This window comes from Natrix helvetica (assembly GCF_964273705.1).
Source record: "Natrix helvetica genome assembly, chromosome: 3".
NCBI classification, from domain to species: Eukaryota; Metazoa; Chordata; class Lepidosauria; order Squamata; family Natricidae; genus Natrix; species Natrix helvetica.
Window position 1 is genome coordinate 155,403,682 of NC_138549.1, and position 16,664 is coordinate 155,420,345.

The window sequence follows — 16,664 nt, forward strand, 5'->3', positions numbered from 1 at the left end:
TAAGAAAACAAAGAAGGTCCTTCCTGTTCATTATCCTGTCCTCCTGTAATGGTGAAACAGGAAGTGTACAAGTAGAAAGCAGCCCATATCTCCTGCAGCATTGTTTGCCACCCAACACTTAACTATACTTGTCCTAGGGCAGACCCACTTTGATAGTGATTATAATAAAACTTAAGCAAGACCACAAACTGGAATACTGCATCCAGTTTTGATCACCACATTACACAAAAGATGTTGAGACTTTGGAAAAAGTGCAGAGAAGAACAACCAAGATGATTAAAAATCCGGAGACTAAAATATATGAAGAGCAGATGAAGGATTTGGGGATTGGCTAGTTTGGAGAAGAGAAATAACTAGGGGTGACATGATAGCAGTATTCCAGTATTTGAGGGGCTGCCACAAAGAAGACGGGATCAGCTTATTTTTCAAAACCCCAGGTGGCAAGACAAGAAACAAGGAGAGAAGCAATCTGGAATTAAGGAGAAACTTCCTAACAATGACAGCAATTAACCAGTGGAACAGCTTGCTTTCAGAGGTTGTGGATGCTTCATCCCTGGAGGTTTTTAAGAATAAACAGACAAGACAGCCACTTGTCTGAAATGGTATAGGGTCTCCTGCTTGAGCAGTGGAGTAGACTAGAAGACCTCCAAGGTCCCTTCCAGCTCTATCCTGAATTTGAATTTGAATGTTACCTAGTAGGGTAATGAAACATCTTCAGCCACAAAACCAGGACCCCAGGAATTCAACATGCCAAGCCTGAACTATGCATATTCACAATAGTTTATTTTATTATTTTATTAAATTTATGTGCCACTCAATTCACTATCTAGAGAGATTCTGGGCAACTTACAATGGATGAGTTGCAACGTCAATATGCCTGCCGAGCTTTGGATCCGTAAAATAATTTTCTGATTCTCTTGCTATATTAATTACATTTATTTAATATTAGTGTATGATGTTGACAAACAATTCTCATTGTCTATTAGCTATAGGAATCATGGATGAATGGATAGGCTGGAAAGCTGTAAGTTGTACCTTATTGATTGGTGGGCTGCACTTGATATGATTAAGTTACTTTTGGGGTAGGATTAGTCAAGTAGTAGAAACCATAAGAGGAAAGGGTTTCTGCAGAGGGATCATTACTTTTCGACTGTCTTCCCTGAAGTTCTAACTCTACCAAATCTGACTCTCTACCAGAATGATCCTTTTTATTTTTTTTATTAAGCAATCCTGGTTTTGAATGGCAAGAACCAACCTATCCAAGGTCATTCATACTTGTCCTATGTGTATTCATCATGAAAAACATGTCATGGTATGTTGCATATCTTTCAATATGTGTGGTCCATCCACACCTTATCTGGTGTGTTCCAGGTATCTAATACTTAACATCAATTTTCTATAAGCTTCAACAAACACCCACAGAAAACGGAGATGATGCACAATTGGCATGAGGGCCATGGCAGATTTTGCATAGTATGTCAATGGCTGTATTCCAAAATTAATGGACTAGGATAATTTTTGTAGGGTTGGGGGGAGGTGAATTGCATTAGATACCCATTTACCCTTAGCAATCTCTCCATTTTAGACCCATCAGCTCTGGATGAACTGTTCTGTAAGGGTTATGGTTTATAGAAGAAGCTGTAGAATTTGAAACTGACATAACCCAGTCCAGCCCTATAGTTATGGGTCTTGATCAGCCAGGTCCCAGTAGCTTACTTTTCCCCTATCCTCAGATACCAGCAAATTCAGGCAACTTTTCAGGTTTCAGTAGAAGCTTGTTCATGAACTTCGTTCAAAACATTAGTGGTCTTCTTTGTTGTTTCACTCGAAGAAATCACTGTGTGCTTCTTTTTAGATGGACGGTTCATTCTGAGGTTATTATAACATCATATTAGTCAACAGGAAGCTTGGGGAAATTTGAACAAGCCAGGTTCATCTGTAGGTGAACTTAGTTTACCTCAGAAAAATAGATCAGGCGGAGAGGATCACTGTCCTAAGCAGAATTTTAATGAGTAGTGAAGGATGCTGTTGTGTTCCAGATAATTTTTTTAGTGCAAAGGGCTAAATATACGAAATCCGGGGTGTCAAACTCAATTTCATTGAGGGCTGCATCAGGGTTGTGTTTGACCTTGGGGGGGGGGGGATGGCTAGGGTGGGCATGGCCAGCTTGATGTTACTCCTGTCAGGGGAGCCTGTGGTGGCCCAAACACTCTGCCAGTGAAAACAGGCTCCCAGGCTCCGTTTTCAGCTACCACAGCCTCCTGCGAGTGAAAACAGAGCTTGGGAGGGCTGCATGCGGCTCTCCCAAGCTCTGTTTTCACTGGCAGAGGGCTGCAGGAGGCTGTGGCAGCCGAAAACAGAGCTCAGGAGCCCATTTTTGCTGGCAGAAGCATGAGGGCCGTTCCATCACTGTTTCCAGGGCAGCCCCATGGGCCAGATCTAAGTGCCCCGTGGTACTTGAGTTTTAACACCCCTGTTCTAAAGCAAAATGTCTCCTTCCCCATCTCATTTTGAAAAAAATCCACAGGGCAGCATTAATCTAGAGTTGTATGGAAAGGTAAGTGTGTCTCTCTAAACCTGGTGTTACGCTGAGCTCCAAAATTTGTAAATTGGCCCTGACTCCCCTCTCCTGATTCTTTCTCCTTCACTTATTACTCGTCTCCTCCTCATCTGCTGGAACAAGAAAAATTCCATTCTTACCTCCTTTTCTTTTGACTCCAAGCACTAAAAATGCATTTCAGAGCCAACCCCAACCCCCATCCCAAGGATGATGATCAAGCCTTCAACTGCTTATCTCAGTTGCTTCCAGTAAAATCTACATTCAAGAGTCATGCTTCTTAGACAACTGGTTATTCAGGTTGTGCTGCAGAACAAATGCATGCTAATGTTAACTGTTTAAAATTCAGGCAATAATCATCATCCCACCTTCAAATGTCCGGTTTTTATTTTGTCATGTTAAGACAGTGATACTTGGAAAGTAAGCCCTAATCCCTCACAATCTGCTGATTGCTGAATACAGTAAGTCTCTGTTCGCTTCAGAGACAAATGTCTAGGTTGTATATGAATAGTCAGTGCTCTGAGGTTGGTTCTTGCAGCCTTGGGCCAACCAACATATTCATTGTGCTGATCTGATAAATTGATTGGTAGTGTGTGTCTGTTGGGGTGGTGGTGGTAGCGAGGAAGAGTTATTTTCAGAGTTTGCTGCAGCAATCAAATCCAGAAAGCACACACAGGTAACTGATTCAGCAGGATTCATTAAATTCTCTTTATATGCATAACAACACATAAGACATATATACAATACCAAGAGTGGTTCTTCCAAAGTGGTAGAGGGGAGAGGCTGGTTTTTGTTTCAGTTCAGAGCCAAGACTAGTTTGCAGCTTTAACACAGAAGTTAAGACTAAGACACGCCTAGGCTCCTAGCTGTCTCCAGCAAATAATGTTTCAGTTTCCAAACAGTGCTCATTGGCTGACCAAGTTGCCATGTCTGTTCATTGGCTGACCTGTTTCCATGTCTATTCCAGTCTATGAACATACTCCGACAGTTTTTACATGGAAAGATTCACCTTTCACATTATGAGAAATATGCTGAGGTTTTTGGCTCAAATTCCTCCCTGTATCTGCCTCATATCTTTATGTAGCTAAAGATGGTCCATGTATAATATAATAGTCTTAAATACTATTTCTCCAATTAAACCCTGCTTTCATTGTCATTCAAACATTATTTCTGGACAAGATAGTGCAGAGGAAACCAGTGCACCTCGAATCACATGGGGAGGGGAGGCTGGTTTTTACAGACATTCCTCTGAATATAGGCAGCCAACATCTCTTCTGCAATGCCAGGAGAGGCAGGGTCTACATATAACACTTCTGTAAGATCCGAAGAGGCATAAACTCCATTTTGTATGGAAAAAAGGGGTGGTAGTGGTAGTCACTGAAGGTGTCTTTGGATTCAAATGATACCCCATCCTTTGAAGAAGTCTGTTAATTGGGGAGATATCACAAAAATAAATAAACAAACAGTGGGTAGATAAGGGGAAGAGATGTAGGGCTTGGCTAGCAATAAATAACTCACACTGGAGGAGGCATTTGCCAGTGGATTTAGCCCTCTCTTTGTTCTGCTTCAGAAAGATTTGGTGGGACAAGGAAGGACCAACTGCAAAAAGAGACATTTAGCCGGTACACCAAGGGAATTACAAGGGAATCCAAATTCACAGTCTCCTAGTTTTCAGCCTGATGTCTTAATCCCTGCACCAAACTGGCTCTTGTCTTTACCTCTATCTTTTCTACTAAGTGAGCCATTTATTGCCCATAGCTTGCATAAAGCTTTCAGTCTCTTTCTTATGATTCCCAGAGCCTTCCTCCCCCAAGGCTGCTTGATTGAAAACTAGAGAAAAGGGTTACCAGGGGACATTGGTAGGGGACTAAAAATATCAAAATGCATTTAAGAATCATTTTTTTTAAAAAAATGTCAGACACCTCTGTGGAAGCCAATCTCATCTTGACCTAGATTTTTATAGTCTTCCTAAAGACCTGCAAGGTCAGGGCCATCTGAATCTTGAAAATTCAGCCCCCCCCCCAAAGAAAGGAAAAAATCAATTTCTGCTGTCTCAGATGAGCTTAAACCTTGTTTATAAAGGAACATTACCCCCCCCCTTCCCTTGGTTCATGCTAACTAGAGAAAAAATGGCTTTACCCCCCCCCCAGTGATATTATTTCATCATTGCCCTGTCCTTCATTGCACTCTGTTATCTTCCATCACATGTCCACAGCCACACAAAGATTGAATAGTTCCTTCTCTATTAAACCAATAGGGGTGGGCTTCAAACATTTTAGCAACAGGTTTTCTGCCTGGTTGCTGGGTGGTCGTGGGCATGGTGGGCATGTCCTAGTTGGCCTCCTGTACCATGGCTTTCCTCGAGCCTCTGGGAGGGACTCCGGAGGCCCTCTGGAGGCTGGAAATGAACCCATTTCTGGCCTTCCAGAATTTCTGGGAGGCCCATTTTTTGCCCTCCCTCAGCTTCCGCATGGGCCCTGCACTTACCTGACATCCAAAATGGGCTGTGTGGAGATTCCTAGGAGGGGAGGGATGCAGAGGTGGTATTTAACAGGTTCTGACCAGTTCTGGAGAACCGGTAGTGGAAATTTTGAGTAGTTCAGAGAACCAGTAAATACCACCTCTCACTGGCTCCGTCCCCATCTAGTCTCTGCCTCCGGGGTCCCAGCTGATTGGGAGGAAATGGAGATTTTATTGTATCCTATCCCTGCCACGCCCACCAAGCCACACCCACCAGTCATGTCACACCCACTAAGCCACACCCACAGAACCACTAGAAATGTTTTTTGAATCCCACCACTGGAGGGGTGGGGTGGGAGGTGGCACGCAGGGGTGGGATTTGGGAGTTCGCCAAACTGGGTAGATCCTTAGCTAGAGGAACCTGTGCGAACCCACAGCAGCCCACTTCTGCATTCATCCAACATTAAAACAGGACTAGGCTTTATCAGTTAAAAGAAATTGGGGGTCCTAGTGTCTCAAACATTTATAATTAAAAAAAAAGAGATGGGGGTTTGGTTGGAACCTCTTTCATTGTCATGGCCAGCCATATTCTTTGTCTTGTTTTCAAAGCATGAGTAGCTTAAATGCAACCTGTGGCTTACCTTGTGTAAAGTAACAGAAAAGGGGTTGGAAATCATTCTTACCCCATCACACAATAGTAAACATCTCTTGCCTCAAAGTCAGATGGTTTCTCAGCCCGTTCCTAATATTCTTCTTCCCACTTTCATATTCTTCCTATCCATCCATCCATCCTTCAATTATTTCTGGGATATGACAGTCTGCTATTTTAATTACATAATTGTCATACAGCTATATATATTTATGGCTAAATACATGGAGCATGATTCACAGAAGATTGGGGAAAGGTATTGATCATAAATATTTATAGGATATGCCTGGTAAGAGTGGAAAAAATGGAAAAGGAAGGAAGATAATCAAGAAAAGCCAGAATGAATGGATGTATCCTAACACAAGCTTCAGGAAGAAAAGGGAAAAACCATCTGAGTAATGGAATACTGCAAATCAAATGTGACAATAGCAGAGAAGAGAACTTTGTCCTAAGAACTTTGAAGGGAAAATGTGACCAGTAGGTGAAATTCAAATGTTTCATTGCAGCCTTGGGTTAAAATCACGTGAACAAAAGATCTGTTCTTCTTTTGTCATGCAGTCCCCCCATCCTCATAACACTGGTTCTAGAAGGTCTTCTAAATGTTTCAGAACAGAGTTTAGAAGATCATGCTGGGGTTGCAGGATTAGGACCTGTCAGTGACTACTTCAGCTTCAACCAGAACAATACACGGGCAAACAATCAATACAAACTCAAAGGAAACCACTCCAAACTCAATTGCAGAAAATACAATTTTGGCAACAGAGTGGTCAACACCTGGAATGCACTACCCAACTCTGTTGTTACATCCTCAAACCCTCACACCTTCAATTTTAAACTGTCTACCGTGGACCTCACCCCATTCCTAAGAGGTCTGTACGGGGGCGTGCATAAGCGCACCAGCATGCCTACTGTCCCTGTCCTATGGTCCCCATTTATTCGTACCCATTTCCTATGTTCATGTCCACGATTATACGTGTTGACTGACTAACTAACTAACTAACTAACTAACTAACTAACTAACTATTAAGGAACAGAAATGACAGAAGCCACTTTGCCAGCAAAAAATATGTGACTTGATTTGATCAGGAGTCAGACATTTCAGGCCAGTTGTCAGGGTTGAGTGACAATAAGGGGAATCCTTCTGGAGTAATTGGGGTACCAGTCTGCCAGTGGAATCTACCACTATTATTATCCCTTGTTCTGCTCTCTCTTCAATGCAGAATTATCATTTTATTCTATTGCGATGGGCCAGAGCAGCACCGTCTTTGGAAGCCCTGTGGAGAATTTAGATGACATCTCCAAGCTACCTAGTGCTTGTCCCAAATAAGTTCCAGTTAAATAAGCATAGGGATGCGGTGGCTCAGTGGCTAAGATGCTGAGCTTGTTGATCAGACGGTCAGCAGTTCAGCGGTTTGAACCCCTAGCACCGCATAATGGGGTGAGCTCCCACTACTTGTCCCAGCATCTGCCAACCTAGCAGTTAGAAAGCATGTAAAAGTGGAAGTAGAAAAAATAGGAACCACCTTTGGTGGGAAGGTTGTTACCTAGTGTTCTGTGCACCTTCGGTATTTAGTCATGCTGGCTACATGACCACGGAGACATCTTTGGACAGTGCTGGCTCTTCGGCTTTAAAAACGGAGATGAGCACTGCCCCCTAGAGTTGGAAACGAATAGCACATATGTGTGAGGGGAACCTTTACCTTTACCTAAATAAGTATACTTCTAGCCTGAAGTCAGTTCTGTCAGAAGCAGCATTTTAAGACAAGGTTGAGAGATTCCAGAGTAGAAACAAGAACAAGGAGAGGAAATATTATGGGAATAAAAAACAGAAAAAAATAGATTGGTTTGAAGTCTGAGTATTACAGCTGGAATACCCAAAGAATATGTTCTCCTTTTCACTCTATATAGTCTTTTCTACAGAATTTGGGTGGTGACCAGGCTTTGCATATAGTGAAACAACTTAGTGGGCACACATAGAAATCTGCAACCTGTTTTCCAATTCAGACCCTATATTTAACAATATTTAGTTTTTCGTGCAGATTAGTTTTTCAATGAACATTTTTTTAAAAAAGACGAAGAAAAGTGGAAGTATCAAAGCCCTCTCTCCTTTCCTAAGTTCTACCCTGTTTCCCCGAAAATAAGACCTCCCCAGATAATAAGACCAATTGGGCTTTTGAGTGCATGTGCTAAAATAAGCCCTCCCCCGGAAAATAAATCCTCCCTGAAAATATTGCAACACAGCAGCAGCCATGAGGTGACCACGCTCGCCGTCTCCTGCACCTCAAAAATAATAAGACCTTCCCAAAAATATGCCAAGTGCTTATTTCAGGGGTCAAAAGAAAGTAAGACCCCGCCTTATTTTTGGGGAAAGATGGTAGTATATTCCAGCTATGTCTCAATCTATTAAAAATGATAATTGGACTGGAGTTTGCTGTCCTGTATTGCCTCCTAAACTAAACCTGGACTAAAATTGGAAAATACATTGCAACAGCAAATTGACAGTACTATATATCTAAACCGTAGAAGCTGAATGATATTCAAAGAAGAAATGCTCCTTGAGATATAATACATAATATATCACAGCGCAAGGCAGGTTGAGACATGGAAATAAAATAGAAACTAATGTTTGATGCAAAATTGCAAACATTTGGTTCGGGGTACAAATGGAAAGGAAGGATATCATTTTTTTTCAGTTTAAAAAAAAATCAGTTCTAGTAGTTGTTCGGGTATCATCTTGCTTTTATTTTTTCTTTCTTCTCTTCTTTTCTCTTCAATTCTCATTTCCTCTTCCCTTCCTTTCCTTTCTTTTCCCTTCCCTTCCTTTCCCCTCTCTTCTCCTTCCTTTCCCCTCTCCTCTCTTCTCTTCCCCTCTCTTCCTTTCCCTTCCCTTCTTGCTTTTTTCTAATTTGTCTGTACTTCAAATATCTTAACAATAAGCATACAGAAAAAAAAGTGGACCTCCTTTGGAAGTACAGGAAGATTTCCCACCATAATCTTTCAAACAATCTTTCAGACTCTTTTCCCTGGTGGAATTGTTACCAGGCCTCCCCCTCCTACATTCCATTTAATATTTCCATTTTGCTCCTCCTTCCTTCAATAACATATCATATTACAAAGGTTTGTGGAGGCTTTGGAACACAGGTTTGGACAGCAAATGTCATGCAAATCTTGTTTTCTGCCAAGTGAAAGATGGGCAGATAGCATTTCAATTCAGCCATGGCAGAGTATCCTTTAATTTGCAGCTCATACTGTGGTTTCCCCCCCCCCCCTTGTTCCATGTGTTAGCACATCACACTTCCTCTGAGCACTATGCAGAATCCAAAGAGCCAATGATTTGCATCGGAAGAACACTGTTTAGGAACAGATAACATAGAAGCAGAAGTGAAGCTAGGAAAAGGCATAATGTGTAGCAATCTGCTGTTGATCAACATTACATTAGCACGACTCTTGTTCATGTTTGTAAGGGGCCTTATTCTGAAGAAGGGCACATGTTCCCTTAAAAACAGAAATGAGTATGCTACAAAGATTTTGTACATTTTTTCTAAAGGTCATCTTTGTTTCCTCCTTCGGTATTCTTACGTCCTTGCAAGCGCATTGAGAGGGATCTTGGAATCCTAGTGGACAACCACTTAAATATGAGCCAGCAGTGTGCAGCAGCTGCCAAAAAAGCCAACACAGTTCTAGGTTGCATTAACAGTGGGATAAAATTAAGATCACCCGAAGTGTTAATATCACTTTATAATGCCTTGGTAAGGCCACACTTGGAATACTGCATTGGGTTTTGGTCTCCACGGTGTAAGAAAAGATATTGAGGCTGTAGAAAGAGTGCAGAGACGAGCAACAAAGAGTATTAGGGGCTGGCAGTTAAAACATACAAAGAACAGTTACAGGAATTGGGTATGTCTAGTTTAATGAAAAGAAGGACATAATAGAAGTGTTCCAATATTTGAGGTGTTGCCACAAAGAAGAGGGAGTCAACCTATTTTCCGAAGCACCTGAAGGCAGGACAAGAAGCAATGGGTGGAAACTAATCAAGGAGAGAAGCAACGTAGAACTACAGGCAAATTTCCCGACAGTTGGAACAGTGAGTCAGTGGAACAACTTTCCTTCAGAAGTTGTGAATGCTTCAACACTGGATGTTTTTAATAGCAAGAGCAATAGCACATAGACCTATATACCACTTCACAGTGCTTTACAGCCCTCTCTAAGTGGTTTGCAGAGTCAGCCTATTGCCCCCAGCAATCTGGGTCCCCATTTTAGGCTGAGTCAACCTTGAGCTGGAGAGGATCGAACTGCCAAACTGCTGGCAGCCGGTGATCAGCAGAAGTAGACTGCAGTACTGCATTCTAGCCACTGTGCCACCATGGCTCTGTAAGAAAAGATTGGACAATCATTGGTCTGGGATGGTGAACCTTTTAGGTACAGAGTGCCCAAACCAGAAGGTTTGTGTGCCAGAGCGCCAGAAATCCAATGACCAACTGGCTGGCATGCATGCGTGCATCGGAAACCCAACGACAAGCTGGCCAGTGTGCATGCATGCCTCAGAAACCCAACAACCACGTGGCAAGCCCACATGTTCACCTTGGAAACCTGACGACCAGCTTGCTGGCACGCATGCATGCCTTGGAAACCCAACAACCAGCTGGCTGAGCTGGGACAACAACACACATGCCTATAGAGAGGACTCTTTGTGCCACCTTTGGCATGCGTGCCATAGGTTCACCAGCACAGATATAGGGCTTCCTGCCTGAGCAGGGGTTTGGACTAGAAGGTCTTCTTGGTCCCTTCCAACTCTGTAATTCCGAGTCTAGCTACTTTGTAATTCCCACATGCTTGTTGCATGTATGGTTATGTCAAATTATAGGATTGATGGCACACGATGAAGGAATGAAAATATGACAGTTCTGTAAATGCAGCCTTTCTGTTCAGGAAATTCAATTAAAATCATTAGCTATATGGGATGAAGGAATGAAAATATGACATATGAAAGCTGAAACTTGCACTATGAAGTAGTCAACTGTTGAGGTGAAATGGAAGTAGAGTGCTTGTTGTGGATTAACTGTAAAGCAATATGCTGAATTCATGTATTCTTAGCCCAGTTTTATGATAAAGGCAAAAGAGGAATGGAAAATGTTTCCTGAATTCTGCCACTTGCTGGTGTGGGTGGCATCTGGATTAGAGGTTATGAAGAGAGAATCACACAAAATCTATGTTAGTTATTAAACTATACTTAAAGTTGTTCATGTAAATGAAGCAGTTTGCATTATGATGATAAGCATTATTGTCTATTATTTCCAAATTATTTTTCTTGGGGGAAGGGGAGTATTAAAAGCACTACCTAAGTATACTCCTATTACATCTGGCAAGTTGTTCTTTAAAATTGCCACCTTAAACTTTGTCAGCAGCCAGAGTTTAAGTAAAACAGTCCAAAGCTGTAAAGTAGCTCCTTAAAAGTAAACTTTTTTTTTTAAAAAAGTATACTTTAGTGATGTCTTATAAAAGTAAATAACATTTCAAAAGTCAACCACTTGAATTCTGAAGGATGAATTTTATGTACCATTGGCATTTGCTTTAGTTTTTTGATGAGTCTTTGAAGGAAGCAAATGTTGACTCAAGCCAAAAATTAAAACAGCTTTTTGATTAAAGGCATTCAGAGGAGAGATTTCAGTTTAATACTGGGATTCACAATCAGGCATGCAGAAAATATTCAAAAAAAGGGAACTTTTCTGTTCTCAAAGAATACATTTCTTCTTCCTGAAGAAAATCAGGCTAGCTGATTACCTTTTTAGTTTGCTTTCTTAAGATAAGGAATGTTTTGAAACAGCACATTCATTCTTTTGCATTAAAAGTAAAGAGGAAGGAAGAATCCTATCTATTAACAGAACATAGAACAAGACAATATAGAACACAGAATAACAATGTTGGAAGGAACATTGGAGTCTTCAAATCCGATATCATTTTGGACGAATAGTTGTCCAATCTCTTCTTGAAAACTCCAGTGATGAAACACCTACAACTTCTGAAGGCAAGCTATTCCATAATTAATCATTGTCATTTTCAGGAAATTTCTGCTTAATTCTAGTGGGATCTCTCTTTGACAATCTTCCACCCATTACTCTTCGTCCTTACATCAGGTGCTTGGGGTTGCCCCCCCCCCCACTTCTCTATGACAGCCCCTCAAGTACTAGAAGACTGCTATTATGTCAACCGTAGTCCTCTTCATTGGATTTGACATACCTAGTTCCAATAACCGTTCATCTTATGTATGACAACAGCATGCTGCATACCATATAATATTACGTACATCATACTACACCATACTACATACATTAGGCTTGAAGGATGTCCCCCCCCTTTTTTTTTAAAAAAAAGAAAAATGACCTTGTGTCATCACTCAAGGCAAAATTTCACATGCAGCTTTATTGCTAATTGTAGAACTGAAGCAACTCCATAGACCAATGTTTTTCAACCTTGGAAACTTTAAGATTTATGGTCTTCAACTCTCAGTCTTCCTCCAGCCAACTGGGAATTGAAGTCCACACAAAATTGCCAAAGTTGGGATAGATAGATAGATAGATAGATAGATGATAGATAGATAGATAGATAGATAGATAGATAGATAGATAGATAATCTCAGATTAGAAATCAGAGATTTTCTCATCATGTCACATCAGTTAATAATACAGTGTATTTTACAGTGTACACTGTATTAAAGTTTTATGCTCAGCATATATTTATGAACTGCATATATACCACTTGACATTTCAAATAAAAATGGAGGTAATCTAAGCTAAGGAATTCTGGACAACAATTCAAAAATGGTTGGAAGAAGTTATGGAACAAAAAATTGAAAATGAAGCCTGAGCTGTTCCTTCTAGGAATAATAAAAAGAAATATAAGTAAGGATATTCAATATATAACGCTCCATATAATTATCGCAGCCAGAATCTCATTTGCCCAAAATTGGAAACAAAAAGCCGTTCCCTCCAATGCAGAGATCATAAAAAAGGTGCTAGAATGTGGGGAAATGGACAAACTAACGATGGAACTAAGAGATAGAGAGGAAGCTACAAGACATGGAATAGGTTGGTATAATTGACTTGAAAAGAGATGGAAAATTAAAGCATAATGAATACATAGAAAATATAATAAAAGGAGATGGTATATATTCAGAAAGTAATAGAGATGTAGATATTGTAAATATGCATATATTGTAAAAATGAGAAATCGCGAAACAAAGAGGAATATGTATAAGACAATATGTTGTAGAATGGAAAACCTGAAATTAGGGGAAAAAAAGAAATACCAATAACTGAAAGCTGTAAAAGTGTAATTGTATTTTTAATGTTTGGAAAATGTTGAATACAAATATTATTTTAAAAAAATGGAGGTAATCAATAATTTTAGAAAATTATCCCTAATACTTTCATTGCCTCAGGCCTATAGCTACAGTGTGAGAGCTACACTCTCCATCTTGCTGTGGCTGAGAAGATGGCAGCTGTAGCTCTAAAGCACATCAGGAGGCCAAAAAGGAAAGAGAGAGAGAGAGATGAGAGGGGGAAAAAATAAATTGATAAAAGATGTTTCTAGGGAGGATGTGGCGACCTTGTAAATATATAAACTTTGCTAATGGAAGTGAAATCAGATGGTCTAATTGCAAAATGTAAAAGTGGAACAAAAGGGCCGCAAATCTTATTTTTCTTATCGGAACCATTGTGAGGAATCTCTTCCCTTTCCAGAGATTACCCTTCAGCCCAGCCTCCACTGCCTTTATCAGATGCAAAAGAGAAGAGCTCTATTTTTAACATAGGTGGAGAAGAAGAAGAAGACAATTCTGGTCTCTGTGCTACCCCCCCCCCCGGAAAAACAAAACAAAACACCCCAAACCTAACTCCATCTCCAAAGCAAGTCCTCAGAAGGGATGGAATTGGAGGGAAAAGATTTAGCCTTCTAAAGCAGTTGGTTTTGGAGTTGTAGATAAGAAGGAAGTAGAATCTGGAAAGATTTTCAAAGAGTTTAAAATATAGCAATGGCACTTATATACCACTTCATAGTGCTTTTACAGCCCTCTCTAAGCGGTTTACAGAGTCAGCATTTTGCTCCCAACAATCTGGGTCCTCATTTTACCCACCTCGGAAGGATGGAAGGCTGAGTCAACCTTGTGCCTGGTGGGATTTGAACTGGTGAACTGCAACTAGGAGTCAGCTGAAATAGCCTGCAGTGCTGCACTCTAACCACTGAGCCACCTTGGCTCTAAAATATCAAATAAACCCAAACCTGATATCAATTTTTGGTTCCAAGGGGAATGACTCTACAGCTCCTTAAGAAATAGAAGTTCCTAGCAATCCATATTGATTGTTGGCCTGAGACCTGAGATTAGTTTTATTAGCAAATGCATCAAACCACCAACTGTCCAATGACAGTTTTGCTTTTTGTGATTGTACAGATCCTACTCATGTGGTAAGGGCCATGCAAATGCAACAGATTGTTTTGCTATCTAAAGCATATTCAGCGATGCAGCCAATGTGATATATGATATGTCTTCTTGTACTTATTTGAATAATGTTATCATATATAGGTATCCACAGGAGGACAAGGAACATTGCATGCATGATAACATCACGCAAACAACTTGAGTTGTTAATGTGCATCAGTTTTTAACAATGCATATTTTGAAAGAGAGTTTATGTAGACCAGGGGTGTCCAAACTTGGGAACTTTAAGACTTGTGGACTTCAACTCCCAGAATTCCCCAGCCAGCCATGCTGGCTGGGGAATTCTGGGAGTTGAAGTCCACAAGTCTTAAAGTTCCCAAGTTTGGACACCCCTGATGTAGACAAAAGGCTGGCTTCTTGGTTGCTATTTGAAGGTTTTTTTTTTTGTAAAAAAAAACTCCTTCAAAACTGCTTCAGATCCTGAACCTTCAAAGAAAAGTAGTTCCATTTGTTTTCACCCAAATCACAAATGCCATTATCTCACCTGCAAGCGAAACACAAACTTGTAAGACTTTGGCAATGAAATAGGGCCAATTCTAAGTCCAGGATTCTCAGGGAAAAGGTTAATGCTGGGGCTTTTTTTCAGAAACACCCCTCTCTCTTTCTTCTATCTCTGATGGGTTGGTCTGCAGCTTTAGGAGTTCCCAACCAGCTTGCCTACGCTGACAAGGGTTTCTGGAAATTGTAGTCCAACCCAACTGGACAGTTCCAGGATGAGAAAAGCTAGTTCTAAAGTGTCCCTTGGTTTAACAGTATCTCTGAATAGTCCATGAAGCAGAGATAGCGGATGATTCCACTATCAGAAATGACTGACAACATGGAGATTTTTCAGCACCCATATAATAGGGCTTCCAAACCTCCACTGCAAAAATCTGGATGAATGCTAGATGGTAAAAGAAACTATAATTCTTTGCCACGATTTAGTGATTTTACAGATGTTTGCAGCCAAGTTCTGAGAGGCCTCCTCAACACAAAAACTGTCTTTTTGTCCTAAATTGGGCCCCTCTGTGTGCGTTTTTAACCCTCCCCTCTCTTTCTCTTGTTCTATGTGTGGGAGTTGATGGCATCAGTTTAATGAAATCTCAGCACATGCCAAGAACAGCTGGAGAAGTTTAAACAAGTTCTGGGTGAGGTGAGTTTCATGGGCTGGGCAAGGACTGAAATTAGCAGAGCTACCATGGCTAGCTGCCATCCCAAGTTATCAAATATGGCCTGTGGAAGCTCTCTGCTTGATGGCAGGCTCCCCATGCAAAAAAAAAAGAGAGCAAATGTATCCATCCCCAACTGCATACCCTCTACCCTTGCTTAGGTAAAGCAGATTTGCACTCCCTGTTCCATGTACTGTATCTTTAGTAATGGTTCCTTTAATTCCTATTTTCAAAGGACTGTGTAGGCTTAAAGGCATGATTGGATCAAAATTAGCAAAAGCTGGGTCAAGAAAATGAATTATTAGATTCCATTAAATTTTTCCCTTGCACTCTCAATCTTCTGAACATCTCATTCTAACAGTGTTGGTTTCTCACTAATTCGTTTGTTCTATAATCCATGTGCAAGTCATTCTATCTTGTCTTTTAATGCCAAGCATGTATCTTTCCATGGCTCTTTGTGCCACTCGTAGCTTTTGTATCAATTTTGAGGTTAGTTTCAATGGCATATGTTAGAGTAGGTGACACAGACTGATCAAAAATGCTTCAGGCATTGCTTTTCGAAACTACGTTTAGCTTGCCAATGCCTGCCAACCACATTTAACACACCATTCAATTTCCTTTATTGTATCACCTTCCATTGAGTTCCATAGGGCAAGCTATATGTAGTGGCCTACTACGTCTAGTTCTTCTCCAGATATGAAAATTGTACCTCTGTATTGCGTCTGCATTTAAATTATAGCAATTGTTTCTTCATTCATACGACCACAGATGTGATGCAGATTAGTGGTCTTTTTTATGCTGATGCATTTCACCAATATATTAGAAGGGTGCAATTCAGTCAGTGCCTTTTGCTCTAGTAGTTTGTTCAGCATATTAGTTATGACCACACAAGTCAGTCGGATTTGCTGCAAAATGTAGCATTTCTCTGCAACTCCTTAAAGTAGCAGCTTGGTTTCCTGGGATCGCACAGGTTGAAATGGGGGCTCCGTGTTTATTTATTTTATTTTATTTTATTTTATATTATTTTATTTGGTTTGTCAAACATGTACAAGATAATAGGTGTAAGTATAAACATGAACAAAGGAAATGAGTACCGATAAATGGGGACAGTAGGACAGGGACGGAAGGTATGCTAGTGCGCTTATGCACGCCCCCCTTTACAGACCTCTTAGGAATGGGGTGAGGTCCACGGTAGACAGTTTGAGGTTGAAGCTGTGGGAGTTTGAGGATGTAACAACAGAGTCAGGTAGAACATTCCAGGTGTTGATCATTTAGTTGCTGAAGTCGTATTTTCTGCAATTGAGTTTGGAGCCGTTTACTTTGTATCGATTGTTTGCCCGAGTATTATTGAGGTTG